At 49.5% G+C, this 5,289-nt stretch overlaps 1 long non-coding RNA gene across 1 annotated transcript; it reads right to left on the bottom strand.

Annotated features, from left to right (window-relative positions):
- Positions 1 to 1,536: 1,536 nt before the first annotated feature.
- Positions 1,537 to 4,983, bottom strand: LOC108447666. Its single transcript, XR_001863334.1, has 3 exons — positions 4,580 to 4,983; positions 3,620 to 3,790; positions 1,537 to 3,512 (listed from the first exon to the last, which is right to left on the bottom strand). It is a non-coding gene; the product is annotated as an uncharacterized LOC108447666 (long non-coding RNA).
- Between the last annotated feature and the right edge of the window lie 306 nt (positions 4,984 to 5,289).

Consider the following 5,289-nt stretch of genomic DNA (forward strand, 5'->3'; position numbering starts at 1 on the left):
TCTTCCCGATGGTTATTTTGCTGTCTCTGCTAGGAAATAGAAAAAGGCAGAAATGAGAATAACTTCAGCCAACCAACAGCAAGAAAACATCCTCTGTGCTGCAGGTTGCTGGGCTTGGATGGTTTTGGTCTAAACGAGGTCATTGATCCCAAACAAAAACCTGCCTGGTGTGAGTTGAGTGGCTGAGATCTCAGATCACAGGGGTTTGGAGGAACTTTTGCCACCCTTGACTGCCCCAGTTTTCCCTTACTGGCTGCATGCCGTTGTTCAAAATTCATTTATTTCCTTATTGAACGCCATAACCAAAGAGGGTTTTGTAGAATCGAAGAATCACAGACTGGTTTGGGTTGAAAGGGACCTTAAAGTTCATCTCATTCCACCCCCTGCCACAGGTAGAGACACTTTCCACTAGTCCAGGTTGCTCCAAGCCTTGTCCAACCTGGCCTTGAGCACTTCCAGGGATGAGGCAGCCACAGCTTCTCTGGGCAACAGAGATTTTAAAGCTGCATTGCTGGCTGGGAGGAGCAGGATGATCCCTGTGCAGATTTGAGCAAAAATAAAATGTCATTGGCAGGATAAAACTCCTTTCCTGGAAGTTTCCAGGTGGAGGTGACTTCCCAGAGCAGGCACATGACAAGGTTGGGCTGCCCCATTCCAGCCCTAAATTATACTCTAGCAAAGGAGGAGAAGCCTCCTGAGGAGGTGGGAAGGGATCACAGTCTCTAAAGACCTTCTGGACAATGTTGGAAATGAAGAAAGGCAATTATTCCAGGTCTCCAAAGGCGGTAGGACAAGGAGTAGTGGCCTGGAGCTAAGGAAGGGGAAGTTTTCTTGCTTGGCCATTAAGAAAGGGCCCCCCCGTTGGGAGGGAAGGGGGAGAGTGCCTGGGGAGGGAGCGCTGGCGCCGGCCGCAGCGCGGAGATGGGATGTTAATGGAGGTGATGAAGGGAGAGATCTTTAGACAACACAAGAGGTCAACCTGCTGACCCGAGCCAGCTCTCTCCTGGCCCTACAATCTGTACGGTGCCATGATAAATTCCACTTCTCTGACTTTACTGCGGGCGCTTTATCGCTCGACTTAATGGCTGGGAAATGTCTTCACTTGACTGCTCCATTCAGACGAGAGGGCTGTCTGTGATCCTCGGGCTTAAGCAACAATTCACTGATGGCGAAGGGATGATGCCTTTTTATTATCTTCCCTCTCAGAGCCTGGACTCGAGGTCCTGGCTCCTCTTTGCCACTGATTTTTCCCTTTCTGACCTTGTTCCATCGCTGCTGCCTTGTAGATTCTCACAAGCTGCCTTTGGGAGCGCGTGTTTGGAGTTTCCATCCTCTGAGTTCTGATTTGGCAATGGTTCTGTTCAGTCAGAGATGGGTGGGTGGTGTGGGGCTCCCCAAGGGTGCCGTGACCCCTTTGGATTCCAGCCTGGAGAGCAGGAGTCAGGTGTGGGGGAGGATGCTGGCAGCAGATGTGTGTGGTACAACCAGCCCTCCTGTTTTTATTGCAGGTCTCAGTGGTCTCATCAGAGTTGATGTTTTCTTTAATGTTACTGGCACCGTGCAATTGCGGAGGAATCCAGGCTTTGGGTGAGCAGCAGCTTTGAGATGCTGGGGTTGCAGGAAAAAGTATGGAAATACTGCTGGAATCTGCCAGCTAATAAACCCAGCCCATCTTAATTATGACTGTTTTTATTTTAGAGGTCAAAAGGAAGGTTTAGGGGGGATCTAATTTGGAGCAGTGGTGGTGTGGAGGTGCTCCCAGCGGGAATTTAGGAGTGGAATGCTGTGCTGTGCAGGGTTGTGGGGATGGATGGGTGGCCCTGTGTTGCAGGGAGCTTCAACTCATTCCTGGAGCGAGCTGGCCATGCTGGATGATTTAATTCGAGCAAATAAGGGAGAGATGATGTTTGAGGCAGAGCCAAGGCTGGTGGATGTGTCCCTGGCCTGGGACAAGCAGCGTGTCCAGGAGCGATGCCGCGGGGTGGGGGTGAGCGGGTGCTGGCAGCGTCCTTCCAGCTGCCCCCAGGCTGTGCTCCCCACGGAGCCTCCACCTTTCCTTGGATAAACGCCGAAGGAATGTGTGTCCCTTCCCAGAGGCTGTTACAGTAAATTGTGAGCGGCGACGGGGGCAGCAGAGGAACTGTCGCCATCAGTGGCTTTTCGTTAATCTGATCCGAAGGTTCCCGCTGCGGATGTGGCTGGAGCCGTCCCTGCTCTCCCTGCCAGTGCAAATGGAAACGTGCAGGCTCCTGGTGCCTCCGTCTGGATGGAGGGAGACAAGGGAGGCCGATGCAAGAGGGATTTTCCTGTTTCCACCTGGGCTTTGTGCTTTTGCATCTGCATCTTTTTGCTTTGCTCCATTTGCACATCCCCAAATGCACATCAGGGCATGGTGAGGAGGGATGGAGAAAGCCACCTTTGGAATTCTGGCTGTGAATCCTAGAATGGTTTGGCTTGGAAAGGACCTTAAAGCTCACCTAGTCCCATCTCCTGTAGTGATCAGAGACATCTTCAACTAGACCAGGTTGGTCAGCCCTGTCGGTCTTCCATCAATGCACATTTCCCCACGGAAAGTGCCTTTATTGCAAAATTCCTGGGATACTTTCCTTCTTTTTTTAATTTTTCCGTTGGGAATATCTAAATCTAGGTGATTGTCTGGAAGGAGCTCAGTGGTTTGGTTGTCTGATGGCTGAGCCAGGAGTTGTCCCGGTTAGACAGGGGGACCTGCTGGGAGGCAGTGGGAAGCACCAAACCCCAAACCCCAAAACCCACTGGAAGGCCACTTGCCATGTTGTGTCCCATCTACAGGACACAGATGACTCTTCCAGGAGCCAGGAGCTAGCTGGAATGTCCTTGCATTAGGTGAACAGGGGGGAAAAATAATTCATTCCATGAAAATTTTACTTTTGGAAGATTTCTGCTGAGACGGGGAAGTTAGAGGATATTTTCTTTTTTATTTAAACATATATATAAATATGTACACGTATATATATTTGAGTTTCAGCGGCTTTCCATTTCCTAGTCAGCTCTCTGCACGATGCCATTTCTGCAGGCACCAGATGACTTTTTTTCCCCTCAGGAAATTTTCTAATATCAATTTAATTTTGACTCTCACAGCTGCATCTATTCCGCGGGGAACCTACTCTACGGCCTCGCCAAGAAAGTGTTTCCTCTTAGCTGCGAGTTCATTTTCCAGCTTTAAAACATCATTCAGTCATTCCTAACGAAAGGTATAATCAACTTTCAGGCTTCATGGCTTAGCTGAGCCCCTAATGGAGATGGGGATCATTCCTGTAAGATCACTCCGGCAATGGCTCGGCCCTTATTTCCCATGGCAGCTGTGCTGGCCCCTTGCAAAGGAAGGATTTTGCTGGATGGAACTGCACCCAGAGGGATTAGAGCCAGTCCAGGTGGATGCAACTCCCTGAGTTGCTCCCTTGGGATGCATTCTGGCATCCCACAGGGATTTGCTCCTTCTCTGCCGTTGTGGCTCCACAAATCCTCCATGGCTTCTGCAGGAGCAGATGACAAAGAATTTGGTCCAGCTTGACTTAAAGAAGGAAAAAAACCTAAACCCAAACAACAAAAACCCCCAGCAAAATCACAGTTTGTGCCCCACCTGATTGTAACTCCATGCCCACATCTGCTCTGTGTGAATGTTCTGGGAGCACCAAAGGGGAACAGTCTCTGTTTTCCGTGCCGTGCTGTGCAGCAGGAAGGGTTGGGGTTATTCCAGACCTTGCTGAATTCCACCATGGATACGGATCCGTACATCCCCTCCTGTGCCCACCTGCCGTGGAAATAGGAATGCAAATAGCACCAGGAAAACAGGATCAGGTGGGAGTAGGGAGCAGTAGGAGACCTGAGAGGAACATCAGGACTAGCTGGGCTGCCTTGGGAATGGGGAATGTTAAATAAGGTCATGGAGCACTGGAGCTCCAAATGGGACCCCACAGAGCAGGGTGGGATTTATTCCACTGAATGTTTGCCCAGCCTTGTGGAACAGGAGCCCTGTGCTGGTCTGGGTGGAGACAAGCCCTGGAAATCATGGAATAGGATGGAATGGAATAAAATGAGGAGAGAATTGAAAATAAAACCAAATAGAATTGGAATAGAAGAAAGAATAGAATAGAATAGAATAGAAAACAATGGAATGGAATAATTTAGGTTGGAAAACCCCTCCAAGATCATTGAGTCCACCTGTTCCTCCAGCACTGCCACACCCACCACTGAACCAGCTCTACACAGCTTTTAAATTCCTCAGGAATGGGGATTCCACCAGTGCCCTGCTGCCAAAAAAAAATCGCCTTGGGGACCCTGGCACACTCTGATGTGCCACAGGGCAGGGGAGGAGCTGTAGGGATGAACCCACCCCGCAGCCAGGGCTGGATGCTCTCCCTGCAATGGGCTCTTAGGTTTCCCCCACGCTGTTCAACCCTGAAGTAGCTTATGAAGCATCAAAATGATAGAAATTGGGAAATAAGCAAAACCTCCAAATCCTTCATCTCTCTCCCCAGAAAAAGACCCAAACAGATGAGCGAACAGAAATTTTTAATTGAAATGTTTGGGTACAAATTACCTGACAATCCAAACAGAGGAGTTTGGAACCAGCACTTGAGCTTCTCGTTCAGAAAATATTGAAGCCTTGCGAGCTGACACTTTGAGAACTCCCCATAAAGCTTCGGAAGTGAAAAATTAATCCGGAGTAACCTCTTTTTCTGCTTTCCAGAGGCAGATTGGCTTTTGATGAATGCTTACACCGCCTCAATAGATCCCAGTCAACCGAGCCCGGCTCTTCCCCGTTGCATGGTGGGGATCCCTGGAGCATCAGAGGGTCGGAATGAGCGTGGGGCTGCTCTGGGTGTAAGCGATTGCTCCGGATACCTGGCGCATTTCCATTCCTACCTCCTCTCCTTTTGCTGTCCCTGTCAATCCACGTCCATCATTCCTTCTTGCAGCAGTCAGGTGTCTGCTGCTGCTGCCTTTTATCCCTCTGAATCTACCTCATGGGATTAGGCATGGAACGGAGAGTTGTAGCATATAATAGCAGGGCTGTAATTACCTGACGAATACGGTGTAATTACACCGTGGTAAAGCTTTTGGATAACCTCACCGCCTCCCACTTGTCCCTATAACTGGAATTTCTCTACATTTCAGCTCTTAACGTTACCTCCATCTCCAAAATTGTGGCTTTGGCTTCCCGGTCACCATGGAATGGTATTTTTAACATTCGGTGGCACCACTGATTTTGCACTTACACTTTAATTAATTTGCAGCTATGGAGCCTTG

Source organism: Corvus brachyrhynchos, unplaced genomic scaffold (assembly GCF_000691975.1).
Source record: "Corvus brachyrhynchos isolate BGI_N302 unplaced genomic scaffold, ASM69197v1 scaffold46, whole genome shotgun sequence".
NCBI lineage: Eukaryota > Metazoa > Chordata > Aves > Passeriformes > Corvidae > Corvus > Corvus brachyrhynchos.